Genomic DNA, 15,129 nt, shown 5'->3' on the forward strand with positions numbered 1-15,129 from the left:
CAGGGGGAGAGAAGGACATAAAGATGAGACAAAACCAAACAGACATAACTTGCATTTGGAAAAGGTATGACTACAAAATGTACTAGAAGGCCTTCCTTTCTCTGTCTCATGATGTGGATTTTATTTAGGATACAGTCATCCATTATCTGCAGCCAAGGACACCTTTGATTACTTCCTTAAACTTAGTACCACCAGGCACCACTTCCTCTTCCACACTCCCTCCATTCCAGGGCCTCACTCCCACTCTTCCTCCTCTGTACCTGGCCCTCTGCTGTCCTCTTCACTGCCTTTTGGCTTATGCTCTTCTAAGCATCAGACCGTCTGCTCCCTGGATGTTTTCAGTCCCACAGCTCTGAAACTTCCATATGTTCAAGACCAAACTTTCCGTCTTGTTCCAGGGTACTTACCCCATTACCTTCAACTTCCTTCTCTTTATCTAGACTTTGTCAGTGATCACCAAACTTGTTTCTCTGCCCTTGGTCTTGCTTTATCCAATCCAGGTACCACTCAGCCCCCAGGATGATCTCATAAAAATATAAGTTTTTCAGTGGATTTCCTTTTACCTCAGGATAAATTCTAAAGTACAAGGTTCCCCTGCTTTTGGTGTCACATCTAAAACATTATCACCAAGCCTATGGGCATCTAGATTTTCTCCTATGTTATCTTCTTGGAGTTTTATACTTTTGTGTTTTACATTGTGAGTTAATATTAATGAAGGGTTTAAGGTCTGTATTTTTTTTTTCCATGTGATGGCCAATTGTTCCAACACATTTGTCGAAAAGACTATAATTTCTCTATTGTATTGCCTTTAGTCCTTTGTTAAAGATCAGATGAATACAGTTGACTATGTTTATGTGGGTCTTCTTCTAGACTCTTGTAAGGGAAACTATTTTTTTCTCCTCCACTTTCAAAACTCTACTTTCATAACGTTTCCTTCTGACACTTGTGGTCATCAAATGTTGGGGTTTTTCCCAACTCTGTGACACCAACTGGGTTTCCTAAAATTTAACTCAATCTGGACACTATCTAACCTAGAGATAAAATCATGTCCCACAGGTTAAGGGTTTGATCCCACAATACTGCCCCACACCCACACATTTTAGATGCCAAATGTAAATCCAGGTGATTTATGCTTCTGACCTACTGGCTATAAATTAAAGATTCCCGTGACACCCCCGGCCCCTTCTTGGGCTTGATTAATACACTAGAGTGGCTCACAGAACTCATAAAGACATTTTACATACCAGGTTACCAGCTTAAGACAATATAGGTCAGGAACAGCCATATGGAAGCAAGGCATAGAGCAAGGTGTGAGGGAAGGAACACTCTTTCAGCCCATCCATGCATTCACTAACACAGTAGCTCTCTGAACCCTGTCGTTTGGGATTTTCATACAGGCTTTGTTATGTAGGCATGATTGATTAAATCTTTGGTCACTGGTGACTAATTCAACCTCTAGGTCAGAAGGTGGGATTTAAAGTTCTAACCCTGTAATCACAGGGTTTGTTCCCCTGGCAACCAGCCCCCATCTTTAGGGGCTTTCCAAAGATCATCTCATGAATATAAACTCTGGTAGAGTTGAAAGGGCCTATTAAGAATAACAAAAGGCATGTTTTCACCTTTATCCTCTGGAGCTATTTCAGGAACTAGGAACAAAATAGTATAACAGAAGATGTCCCTATGACTGTATTGTAGGAAATTATAAGGGTTTTGGGAGCTATGTGCCAGGAAGAGTGGAAGACAAATATATATTTTTTGTTATAAATCACAGTAACACAGGGATGCCCGGGTGGCTCATTCGGTTACAAATCCAACTCTTGATTTCGGCTCAGGTCGCTCTGTGCTGGTTATGGAGCTTGCTTGTGATTCTGTCTCTCCCTCTCCCCGCTCCCTGATCAAGCTCTCTCTCTAAACAAAAAAATAAAATAAAATAAAACACTAAATCACAATATCACAGTTCTCTATTCTGTTCCGTTGATAGATTCATCTGTTCTTTTACCAATATGACACCATCTTGATTACTGTAGCTTTACAGCATGTCTTTTTTTTTTAAAGATTTTATTTAATTATTTGACAGACAGAGATCACAATAGGTAGAGAGGCAAGCAGAGAGGGGGGGAAGCAGGCTTCCTGCCAAGCAGAGAGCCCGATGTGGGGCTCAATTCCAGGACCCTGAGATCACAACCTGAGCCAAAGGCAGAGGCTTTAACCCACTGAGCCACTCAGGTGCCCCTATCTTAAGACTTTTTAAAAGAGCATTTTTAGTTTACAGTAAAATTGAGGGGAAGGTGGAGTTTTCCCATATACTCCCTGCTTCCCTCATTATCACCTTTCTTCACTAGAGTATTACAGTTGATGGAACTACCTGGTTGATGGCTTCTCCTGTCCTCATTTGAGTCTCTTCTGTAAGAGCACTTATTTTATTCATGAGGACTCACCCTCATAACCTAATCACTTCCCAAAAGTCCAGTTTACCTACTGTATTCTACTGGGCATTAGGATTTCAACACACTAATTTGGGGGGGGTGGGGAACATAAATATTCAAACCATAGCAATGCCCATCCTGTATTATCTTCTTTCTTTTTTGTTTTTTTGAAATTTTTATTTAAATTCCAGTTAGTTAACATACAGTGTTACATTAGTTCCAAGTGTACAATATGGTGATTCAACACTTCCAAACAACACCCAGTGCTCATCATGACAAGTGCACCCTTTAATCCCCATCACCCATTCAACCCATCTTCCCACCCACTCCCTTCTGGTAACCATCAGTTAGTTCTCCATAACTAGGGATCTGTTTCTTGATTTGTCTCTCTCTCCTTTTTTTCCCTTTGCTCATTTGTTTTATTTCTTAAATTCTACATATGACTTAAATCATATAGTATTTGTCTTTCTTTGGCTTATTTCACTTAGCATTATACTCTCTAGCTCCATCCATGTCATTGCAAATTACAAGACTGCATTCTTTTTTATGGCTGAATAATATTCCAGTGTGTGTGTGTGTGTGTGTGTGTGTATAATATAATAATATTATATATATATATATATATATATATATATATATATATATCACCTCTTCTTTATCCATTCATCAGTTTATGGACATTAGGGCCACTTCCATATCTTGGCTATTATAAATAATGTTGCTGTAAACATCGGGCTCCATTTATCCCTTTGAATTGTGTTCTTATATTCTTTGGGTAAATAACCAGTAATATGATTGCTGGATAATAAGGTAGTTCTTCTTTTAACTTTTTGAGGAACCTCGTACTGTTTTCCAGAGTGGCTGCCCCAGTTTGCAGCCCCACGGACAGTGTTAGAAGGTTGCCCTTTCTCCACATCCTCACCAACACCTGCTGTTTCTTGTGTTGTTGATTTTAGTCATTCTGACAGCTGTGAGGTGATATCTCATTGTAGTTTTGATTTGCATGTCCCTGATGGTAAGTGATGATGAACATCTTTTCACATGTCTGTTGACCATCTGCTTCACTTCCTTGGAGAAATGTGTGTTTATGTGTTCTGCCCATTTTTTAATTGGATTTGATTTTGGGATGTTGAGTTTTATAAGTTCTTTATAGATTTTTAGGTACTAACCCTTTATCAGATATGTCATTTGCAATTATCTTCTCCCAGTCTGTAGCTTGCCTTTTAGTTTTGTTGATTGTTTCCTATCCAATGCAGAAGCTTTTTATGAAGTCCCAATAGTTTATTTTGCTTTTGTTTCCCTTGCCTCGGGGGACAGATCTAGTAAAAAGTTGCTTCGGCTGATGTCAAAGAGGTTATTGCCTGTGTTCTCCTCTAAGATTTTGAGGGATTCCTGTCTCACATTTAGGTCTTTCATCCATTTTGAATTTATCTTTGTGTATGGTATAAGAAAGTGGTCTAGATCCATTCTTCTGCATGTTGCTGTCCAGTTTTCCCAACACCATTTGTTGAAGAGACTGTCTTTTTTCTCTTGGATATTCTTCCCTGCCTTGTCAGAGATCAGTTGACCGTAGAACTAAGGGTCCATTTCTGGGCTCTCTATCCTGTTCCATTGATCTATGTGTCTGTTTTTGTGCCAGTACCATTACACCCTTGTAATATAACATGAAGTCTGGAATTGTGATGCCTCCAGCTTTGCTTTTCTTTTTCAGAATTACTATTCAGGATTTTTTGTGGTTCCCTACAAATTTTAGGATTGTTTGTTCTAATTCTGTAAAAAAAATGCTATTGATATTTTGATAGAGAGTGCATTAAATGTGTAGGTTGCTTTCGGTAGTATGGGCATTTTAACAATATTTGTTGTTCCAATCCATGAGAATGGACTGTCTTTTCATTTCTTTGTGTCATCTTCAATTTCTTTCATCAGAAAGAGAAACTGATCAAATAATCCCATTTAAAACTGCACCAAAAATAATAAGATACGTAGTAATAAACCTAACCAAAGTGAAAGGTCTATACTCTGAAAATTATAAAACACTGATGGTTATTAAATTTCTCAATCCAACTGTAGGTATTCGTCCATCTTTCATTAAAATAAAATAGCCAGGGGCACCTGGGTTAAACATTTGCCTTTGGCTCAGGTCATGATCTCAGGGTCCGGGGATGAGCCATGTGTGTGTGTGTGTGTGTGTGTGTGTGTGTGTGTCTGTCTGTCTACTCCCTGCTCAGTGAGGAGCCCTTTTCTCCCTCTCCCTCTGCCCCTCCCCAGTGCTCATGTGTGCTCTCGCTCTCTCTCTCTCAAATGAATTTTTTAAAACCTTTAAAAAAATAACATAAAAAAATGAAACAGTCACTTAGCCTTGTTTTCAAGTAATGTCTGTGTCATGCTGGCTTTAGTATGGTCATTGTTCTCATTTTCATTATCTGAACTCTTAGCAAATAATGTCACAATATTCACAGCGTTAAAATTAAGCTAGCACCACTACCACGCAAAGCACAGTCAGGCCACGGGCCCAGTCAAAGACAGACACACAGAGGCTGCATACTTCAGTTACTCCACTTAGAGTCCTACACGAATGGATAATGGGGTATTGTGAACTGCAAATCATGACTGCCAACATCAGCAACCCCAGCTCTGGAACACATAATCTAAGCCATATCCATTCGACACTAAAAACAGTGTTACTTCTGGGCCACTCAGGGGCTGCTGTCTGGACTTATTGTCCCCACGCTTTGGCACACCTTGTCTAGAGCTGGGATTTTTTGTGTACGAGAGTAGGAGTTTTCCTAGAATGCAGGACTTTCTATGCTGACTCAGCGGTACTGTGCAAATAGGAACAGCTTGTCATAGAAGCAGAAAAAGTTAGGGGTCCCAGGAAAAAAAGGGGGGGGACACAGCTTTCCTGACACAGGAGAAGTCATTTTAGGCCCCCAGCTATTTTCCATGATCTATGCCCTGCTGGCCCAAGCACACTTCGGGCAGAACTTCCTAGGAGCCATCAGAATTACAGAGAAACACAAAAACCTCAACTGGTAAGGATTTTAAGAGAACCAAGGGAATTCAAAAGCTAACAGGCTACCCTACCAGGAAATAGCCCGACCACATCAGAGACCACAAATCAGTGGTTAAAAACTCCCAGTGATATTTCAAAAGTAAGCAAGGCCCTGGATTCCTTACCCAAAATAAAAAGCTCTCAGAGCCTGGCCTTAACCCCTTTCCCTAGTCTGACAGTTACCTCTGCTGCATTATCATGTTAAAGTCTCTGCCTGAGGAGGAGCCCAAGTTTCATAGCAGACACTTACACACATGTGGAGGCATGTTTTCTAAGGACACTTGTGCAGCCTTGCAGACGATGAGAAAGCTCCCCTTTATGAATATTTATCCTAAACCCTAAATAATAGGAACCCATTCTCACCGTTGCTCAGGGAGTCATGGTTTTGGAAGTTACTCCCTGTGATCTCCTTATTTGCGGGATATAAAGTTTCCTTTGTGTGACACTCCTCCCCCGCCCAGCCCAGGTGTAGTCTCCATCTGTAACTTACCAAGGAGCAAACTCACATTAGTTCAATTGCAGTCACCCTCCTCAGGTCAGTGTAGTCAGGAAGTTTTAAAACTTAAATACACCCCCCTCCCCCATCCTTAGCAGCATGAATAGTTTAGCCACCATTTACATAAACTAGAACTAAACCCCACTGATAGGACCGACCTAATGAAGAGAATGATGTGGGAAACAAGGGCAGAAGAGAAAATTATTAAATTTCCTTACTACTTGAGCCCACTGACAAGTCCTTGAAACAGGCATAGTGACATTCCTCCAGGGATTCAACTGCCTCAATGTTAATACTTGGCAAAGGGTAAAAGGCAATCCTAGCCTGAGCAGCCCCTTTCCCCCAGGGTCCTGTAAGTCTACTTTAGCATATAAAAATTCCTCTAGAAATTTTCTTTATCTCTAAACCCCCCCAAGATAGGTGTTGGCAATCACCCTCCAAGCATATGACCCACCGATACATATCTGAAGGGTCTCTTGACTAAGGTTTTATTGGACAGTAATAAATGGTCTTTTTGCAACAATAGCTAGCCCTCCCAAGATCCCGGAAACCTTGCTTCCAAAATTCCTTAGAGACTTCTGCTATCTCTAATCCCCTCCTAACCTGAGGGTATATAATGGGCCACTCTTCATGACCCCGGTGCAGCTCTTTCTGCCCACAGGTCCTGTCCCCGTGCTTTAATAAAATCACCTTTTTGCACCAAAGACGTCTCAAGAATTCTTTCTTGGCTGTCAGCTTCGAACCCTAATGTCTTTCCTACATTGTGAAAGACTAGGAAAGGTGAACCCTTTCTTGGGACCCAGCTCTGTAACCGAACCAACGTGACTTTGATCTTTGGTGAGCTGAATGGTACCAGATTGAACTGTGGCATAAAGAAAACTTCATTTGCTGCAAATAAGAAAATCATGAAGAATAGCATCCAAAGCCATGAATCCCTGAACAAGGGTGGATGGGTGCCTTTTATTTAGAGTTAAGATGGATATTTAGGTAGGGATGCCTTGTCACCTTAGGTAGAGGTGGGCCTGAGGTCACGCACAAAACACACCTATGCATACACTGTATGTTATGTAAATGAGCTTGTGCTCCTCCTTGGGTGGAAATTTTAATATTATAATGAAATAAAGGTAGTTATTGGTCATTCTAGAGGTCACTTCACCATCCATCTATGCAGGCACAAGTCAGGGGTTATGCTCAAACTGGTTGGGGTGGTCTGGGCTCACTGGGGGTGTTGTCAGAGCAGTCACTATCCCTGGAGGGCAGTTTCCCTTTCCATTTGCGCTGTTAAGAGATTAGCTAGAAGGAAGAGTTTAAGGATAAACGTGGGACAAAGGTAGGTGAGTGCAAGCAGGCAGGCAGTAAAGGTCAGGTCTTGGGATCTAGCTGGTGACAGCTTCTCTTTTATAACAAAAGAACCCCCAAACTCCTCCAAATCGAACATAGTCCCTAGGCAGCATTGCCCAACCAGAAGCAAAAGGCCCTTCCATGGTCTAAATTCACGAATCAGAACCAAACAGTGATGCCTGTCAGCCCCGGCTTTGCCGGTGGGCACCCCGCACACTCATGGACTCCCCTCTTCCGTTTCACACAGAGCCTTCAGGCTTATAAAGGTGGGGAGGGGACCACAGAGAAACCCACAGGCCTGCCGGAGCTGGAGAGAAAATACTGGGCCTGCCAGGGAACAGAGGAGCCAGATAATGCCTGTGAGCTCAGGAACCAGCCCACCAGAATGCTGTGCCTGCAGCTTCCTTTGTGTGCACAGGGTGCAGCAGCGCAGGGACCAGGCCCCAGGCTGCAAGCCCCAGGGCCACCCCCGCTGGGGGCCAGGTTGGCTGTGCAACTCAGCCACCCTCCCTGCACTCTGAGTTCATGACTTCATCTGCAGACTGGGGGTGAACGTCAATGTACTGTTATCTACGGGATGGAAAAATTACAGATGACTTCAGAGTCTTGCTGGGAAGAGGCAACAGGAAAGACCATAGGAGAGAAGAGGACAAAGAACAGTTTAGAGGAAATAGGCAGGTATTTGGAATATCACTTGAGTTCATGTTTGCACTAGAGAGAGATTTATGTCCTTTTTTTTTTTTTAATAGGCAAGAGTAGTCAAAGGGATAAAGAAGAGAAGAGGAGAGTAAAGGAATAGTGGAAAGCAGGGGGCAGGCCCCTCCCCGAGTCTGGGAGCTGTGCTTCCCAACTATTCAAAAAACACTTCTTCTCAAGAGAGGTTTTCAACAGTTTCTGGACTGAGCTGGTTTACTACAGTCACCTCCCATTCATTCCACTTCACCCCTGCTGGTAACTCATTTCTTTGTTGAGTCTACTTGTTTAATCTTAAAATACATGCAAAACCAACCGTGTTCACTGAAAGTGTAATGAAAGTAATGAGGCCTGCATTTTGATTGACATTAAACCACCACAGTTTCCAGGATTTCAGTTCCTCCTGTATTAGAGTGCTTTCTATGTACGTCCTCACAATAGTGTCTGGCAATACTGTCTTCCACCTTGGTGCTGTCCCTGGGAGCAGAGATCTGCAGGGCTTGGATGAGTCACGGGATTTCAGGAGAGCCAGAGGATCAGCGGGATCTAGGTGGCCCCAGGAGGAGGTGGGATCATTTTTTCCAGTGTCAAAGATGAAGTGAGACCTTAGTTAAAGCAGTGGAAACAGATTTTATCTAGTAAATATGGTCAGCAAGGGAAAGAGCTGAGCCTATTCCGATTTGTGTAGAGCTGACAGTTTTCATATTCTTTTAATTTTTTTAAATGTATTTGTTTTAGGGCACCTGGGTGGCCCAGTGGGTTAAGCCGCTGCCTTCGGCTCCGGTCATGATCTCAGGGTCCTGGGATCGAGCCCCACATCGGGCTCTCTGCTCAGCGGGGAGCCTGCTTCCTCCTGTCTCTCTGTCTGCCTCTCTGCCTGCTTGTCATCTCTCTCTGTCAAATAAATAAATAAAATCTTTAAAAAAAAATGTATTTGTTTTAGAAAGAGAGAGTGCAAGTGGGGTTGGGATAGAGGGAGAGAATGAGAATCCTTAAGCAGACTCCTGAGGCTCCAATCCCATGACCTCGGGATCATGACCCGAGCTGAATCCAACAGCCAGCTGCTCAATCCACAGCGCCACCCAGAGTTCCCTGACCAGTGTTTTTAAAGCAAGGGGGAGAGAGCGGGTGGGGGGGGGCATGGATGGGGGGGCCCAAGCTGAGGCAGGGAAATGAAAACTTTCATGAAGTGGGTGTACGTGGGTCAGTGTAATGATGATTAGCCCAGCTGCATCTGCTGACTGGCAGTCACGAAGTTAGGATCCTGTCCTCCCACAGGGACCAGCACATAGAGGTCCTGTCCTTCCTGATGACTGCATTTCAGAGGAAAGGCTTTCAGGTCCTTGAGAAAGACACTCCTGGGTTGTAGGAGATAGGTATACATCTCAAAGAAACAGAGGAAAAATTCATAGTTGTAAGCTCATTTTAGTAAAAGCTCTAAGAAAGAGGCCAGTCAGAGATCTATCTTCAGGTCCTGGTTGGAACAAACAATACATTCTTTGAGTTTTTTCAGATGGGAACTCAAAAGGGGGCGGGCTCAACACAAGGATGCAAGGTTGGGCTTCCAGAACCTATAGCAGGGTTAAGTCTTAGTGCGAGGATTTGGACAGGGTCATTATGTGCTGAGCGTTCTCTGCAGTTCTCACAGGAAAAGCAGGAAAGAATTGCAGAATGGCAAATACTTGAGATACAAGCATGTGTTTGAAAGCAGGGAGATCGGGGCCCACTTACGGGGAAACTTGAAAATGAGGCAGAGGAGTCAGCATGTGCCAAGGGCAGCAAGAAGTCACAGACGTTTCAGTTTTTGTTTGAACGAAAACTGCCTTGTCAGTATGCATGCACTAAGCATCATATGAAGGGACTACTCTGGTGGTGGCACTCGGGATGGATGGGGGATGCCTGGAGATGGGTACCCCAGCTCCCTCGGGGCCTCACACTGAAGCAGAGGGAGGTGAGGAGGCCTGGTCTAGGGTGGTGGAAGTGAGGAGGGAAGTCAGGGGGTGAGGAAGACCCTTTGGAGGAAAACAAACCCAGCACTCCCTGCTGAGTGGCCTGGGATAGGGGGAGAGGAGAAGGGGGACATCTGGTTTCCAGCATTAGCCACACAGGAGGGCCAGCTGGTTTCCTGAGTTAGGAGTGAGGACAGCGTGTCCGGGTTGTTGGGGTCCGTTATCAAAGGAACGAGACTGAGACGAAGTGAAAGTTATGTAGAGCTTTATTCTGTGCCAAGCATTAGAAGTCAGATTGACCGGCCAGGGCCGCCTCCGAAGAGAGCAACCCCCTCCTGATCTCACAGGCTGGTTTTATAGGGCATAACCGCAGACCCAAGGTACGTGGCTTCTATTGTTAAGGCGTTTACTCCTGGAATTGATACCCGGAACCATACCAGGAACTACTGAGGTGTTTATTCCCGGAATGAAGTCTGTGGATGTAAACAACAACATGGCTACCTAGGCAATATGGAGTTGCTCTGGCTAAGCAGGCCCTAACAGTTAAACAGGTTTTAACATTAAATTGGCCCTAACATTCGCCCCTTTTCTTTGGAGATTAGTCAACTCTTTGACTTTTTAGCCAGTTTTATGTTTTCCTGTTGTAAGGTGTTATATTGAGTTTGTAGGACTAACACTTTTATCTCCCCAATTTCTTTTTTGTACAAATGATATTAGGGCGTGAATACCCAGAATCAGTATTTCTTTCCTAGGGCTACGCAGAGCCCCTCCTTTTTTTTTTTTTTTTTTTTTTTTTAGGAATAGTATGTTAAGTCCTCCTTTATTAAAGCTGCGGTTTATTGTTGTGGACCTTGTTATCCCTGCCAAAACTAGTGCTGGAATTAGGATGGGAACCGCACACTTCGTCCGTTTTATTCCTGCAGTAAGATGTTGGAATCCCTCAGGTCCTCCATAGGATGACAGTAAACGGTTCCTTCTAACGAGGTTCCAAGTTTTCCACCTGGTGATGGCATATCCAAACCAAGTCTCTGGTTTGGTATGGATATGGTTCCACTTCCGTCTCCGTCTCAGTGTAGACAGCTTGGATCCCTGCGGGGGCTCTTTTTAAGACAGACTGTAGCGCCTGCAGTGACTGGAGTACAGACTGATCGGTCATTTCTGTTAGGGCAACCTCTTGTAGCCATGGGCAGAGAGGCGGGGGGTCTCCTGGACATTATTTTAAGTGGGGTAACCTTGTTTAAGTAGGGTGTATATCGCGCCCTAAGGAGGGCGAAGGGCAGAAGGTCCACCCCTCCATCGCCAGTCTCCAGAATTAACTTTGTCAAGGTCTCTTCAAGAGTCCGGTTCATTTTTTTATCTGTCCAGAGTTCTGGGGCCCGGTAGGCACAGTGTAGTTTCCAGTTAGTGCCCATGGCCTTGGCCAACACCTGTGAGACTGAACTCACAAATGCAGGACCGTTGTCTGACCCAATCGCGAGAGGCAACCCAAACCTAGGAATTATTTCCTCTAGTAGCTTTTTGGCTACCATTCCTGCCGTTTTATGTTTGGCAGAAAAAGCCTCCACCCAGCGTGAAAAAGTATCCACAAAAACTAACATATACTTGTGTCCCTACTTTCTCTGTTTCATCTCTGTAAAATCTACTTCCCAATAAATTCCTGGTTCCCTTCCTCTTTCTCTTTTTCCTCTTCCCATTTTAGTTCCTCCTGCTTTTACCGCCTGACATTGAGCACATCCATCAACCACATCCTGAGCCATACGCCCTAATTTAGAAACCTGGGACTGTTGACCCACAAGCCCCTTAAGCTTGCGTGTCCCTAAATGAGTGCCCTGATGTATTTGGCTTACTGATTTTTTTTTCCTAGTCTTCGAGGAAGAATTAACTTCCTGCCCTAGTCTTAGCCTGATCCCCTTGATAGTCTAATTTAGTCCATTTTTCTAAATATTTTAAACCTTCCTCTAAATAATCTGGTTTTTCTGGTAGGGCTGGAGCTGGGAGTGTAACCAGTTCTTGAGCCGTTTCCCTAGCTGTTTCCTTTGCTGTTCGATCTGCTAATTGGTTTCCTTTTGAAACCAGATTAGTCCCCTTTTGGTGCCCCAGGCAATGCATAATGGCCACCTCTTTTGGGTCCCAAATAGCCTGGAGGAGAGCCAATATTTCTTTTCTGATTTTTTTTTTAAATTTCTTTTCCTTCTCCTATTAATAGGCTCCCCCCCCCTTTTTTTTTTTATAAATAGCCCCATGTATATGGAGAGTAGCAAAGGCGTACCTGCTGTACCTGCTGTCCGTATAGATGTTGGCGGTCTTACCCTTGGCCATCTGCAGTGCCTTGGTGAGTGCAATCAGCTCCACTTTTTGTGCCAAGGTTCTGTGTGGCAGGGCCACCTTCCAGAGCTCCTGTTCAGGAGAAACCACCGCAATCCCCACATACCTCTTTCCATCGGCCATGTAGCTACTTCCATCTGTGAACAGAGTCATCTCCACATCCAAGAGGGGAGTGTCTCTGAGGTCAGGCCTTATTTCTGTATCTGGGTTAGGACCTCCCTGCAGTCGTGTGGGTGGTCAGCTAGCTTTTCTGGCTGGAGTTAGCACTGCCAGGGGCCTGAAAATCACTTTCGGTTCATTGAGGAGGAGGGCTTGGTACCCTGTCACTCAGGCGTTTGTCATCCACCAGTCTGGTGGGGTCCGGAGGAGGCCTTCGATAGCGTGAGTAGTGGTCAAGATGAGATTTTGACCCAAAGTTGATTTACTTGCATCCTTGACCAGGATGGCCGTGGCAGCAATTATGCGGAGGCAAGGGGGGAACCCAGCCCCTACTGGATCTAGTTTTTTTGCTAAGATAGGCTACTGGCCTTTGCTAAGGCCTCAGAGTCTGAGTCAAAACTCCTTTGGCCACCCCTGCCTTTTTATCTACATACAAGTGGAAGGGCTTGGTAACATCTGGGATGGCCAGGTGCTGGGGCACTCAGTAAGGCTGTTTGTAATTTTTGAAATGCTCCTTCTGCTTCAGCTGTCCACTCTACCGTAGTGAGTCCTCCCTTAATCAGTTCGTAGAGGAGTCAGGCAATCTCCACGAACCATGGTATCCACAGTCTGCAGTAGCCCACTGTCCCAAGAAACTCCCTCACTTGTTGGGGCATGGTGGGGCAGGGGTATTGGGTGATCACCTGTTTCCGTGGAGATCAAAGCCTAAATAAGGGGCATGGCTCTGACAAAGCTGTGCTTTCTTTGCTGACACCCATACCTTTATTTCCTGCAGAGTCTGTAAGAGAGTTTTCATCCCCCCCTTCCCTACTCATGACTCATAGTTCTCATGACTGATAGTCCTCAACGGCTATTAGCAAGTCATCAACATATTGTAACAGAGTGACTCCCAGGTTGGCGATTCTGTACTCACACAAATCCTCATGTAGGGTCTCGTCGAAGATGGTGGGTGAATTTTTGAATCCTTGGGGAAGTCTCGTCCAGGTGAGCTGGCCCTGGAACCCTTCCTGTGTGTCAGACCACTCAAAAGCAAAGAGGGGTTGAGACTCCCTTGCCAAAAGGTACGCAGAAAAATGCATCCTTGAGATCTAAAACCGTATACACAGTTCTTTTGGGGCCTAGGAGGGAGAGTAGGGTATAGGGGTTGGGCACCGTCTGGTGGATATCTTCAACCCATTTATTAACTTCCCGCAAGTCCTGAACAGGTTGGTACTCCCCAGTTTCAGCCTTTTTGATCGGCAGGAAAAGTGTGTTTGATGGAGACTTGCAAGGAACTAGGATCCTGTCTCCTCATGGGCGGTTAATGTGTTTTCTGATCCCTTCCCCTGCTCTACAGGGGAGGGAGTACTGCCGGTCTCGAACGGCCACAGCTGCTTTTAACTGTACCATTACTGGAGGCCATCCCTTGGCCAGGCCAGAGGGCCTCCCTTCTGTCCAGACTTTGGGAAATTCAAACTGTAGGATTTGGAGAAGTCTTCCCTCCCTTATCTCCTCTGGTTTTGAGACTGGCTTGTAAGGAGATGCTCATCTACTGCTACCACAAGCATCTGCACAGTGGGTTGTCCCAAAGTCACAGTCATGTCTCCTCCCGAGAACTGAATGCCAGCCTGTAGTTTGTGGAGGAGATCTCTTCCCATCAGGTTATACAGGGCATTAGGGAGGACCAAGAATCGATGGTTGACTACTCCTGAGGCCAAATTTAAAGTGCTTTCTGTTGTCCATTTCTGTCTTTCTGTGCCATTTGCCCCTTGTACCCAGACTTCCTCTCCAGATAGTTTTCCCACAGGCTTTAGTAATGATGAAAATTGGGCTCCCGTGTCCACCAAAAATTCAATTGATTTCCCCTCCACTTCAATTTTAACCCGAGGTTCGGGGAGGGGCTCCGAACTATGGCCCCTTCAGTCTTTGGTGGCCAGCATTGCCGTTTTTTTCTTAGGGCACTCTCCTGCCCAGTGTCCTTTTTCCTTGCAGTAAGCACACTGATCTGAATCTAAGCCTTCCCACCTGCTTTCTCTATGTTTAGGCTTTTCTTTCATTGACCATCTCCTACCTGCCTTTTTCTTTTCCACTGATTTTTTTTTCCCCTGTCTCCTTTCTGCCTCATGCAATGCCAAAATTTTAACTATTTTTTTAGTCTGTTTTTCATCTTCTTGTGTATCCCTGTTGTTAAACACCTTTTCTGCTATTCCCACTAACTCAGTCAGATTCTTCCCTTCAAATCCTTCAATTTTCTGAAGTTTCTTCCTTATATCTGGGGCTGACTGACTGGCAAAGGCAAGAATTACTGCCCTCTGATTTTAACATTTACTTGAATGGATCACCAATATAGATTGCACCATGACACAGGGCTTTAGTCTTCCTTCCTTAAATACCATGCCTCATTTGAACAGAAAGATTTTACAGGAAAAGATTTATTAGTCTTTTTTCCCTTCTTTGAATAAATCAATCAAAACTGATCTAATATGTCAAATTTTTAACATATTTCATTGTTTCCTTTCAAACCTATAAACCAAGGCAAATAAAAGTCACTTTCCCCAAGCCTTCTACGACTTACTATATACGCTCAAGTTTAGTTTTTATTATCTCCTTTCATGTTCTTGTGCAACCAGATATTTTTACTTTAAGACAAAACTATTTACTCTCTTAGGCCCTCTTTTTTGTGTGTACAGTTTTTTTTTAAACTTATTA

Source organism: Mustela putorius, unplaced genomic scaffold (genome assembly GCF_011764305.1).
Source record: "Mustela putorius furo isolate JIRA1106 unplaced genomic scaffold, ASM1176430v1.1 tig00003834_pilon_pilon_pilon, whole genome shotgun sequence".
NCBI lineage: Eukaryota > Metazoa > Chordata > Mammalia > Carnivora > Mustelidae > Mustela > Mustela putorius.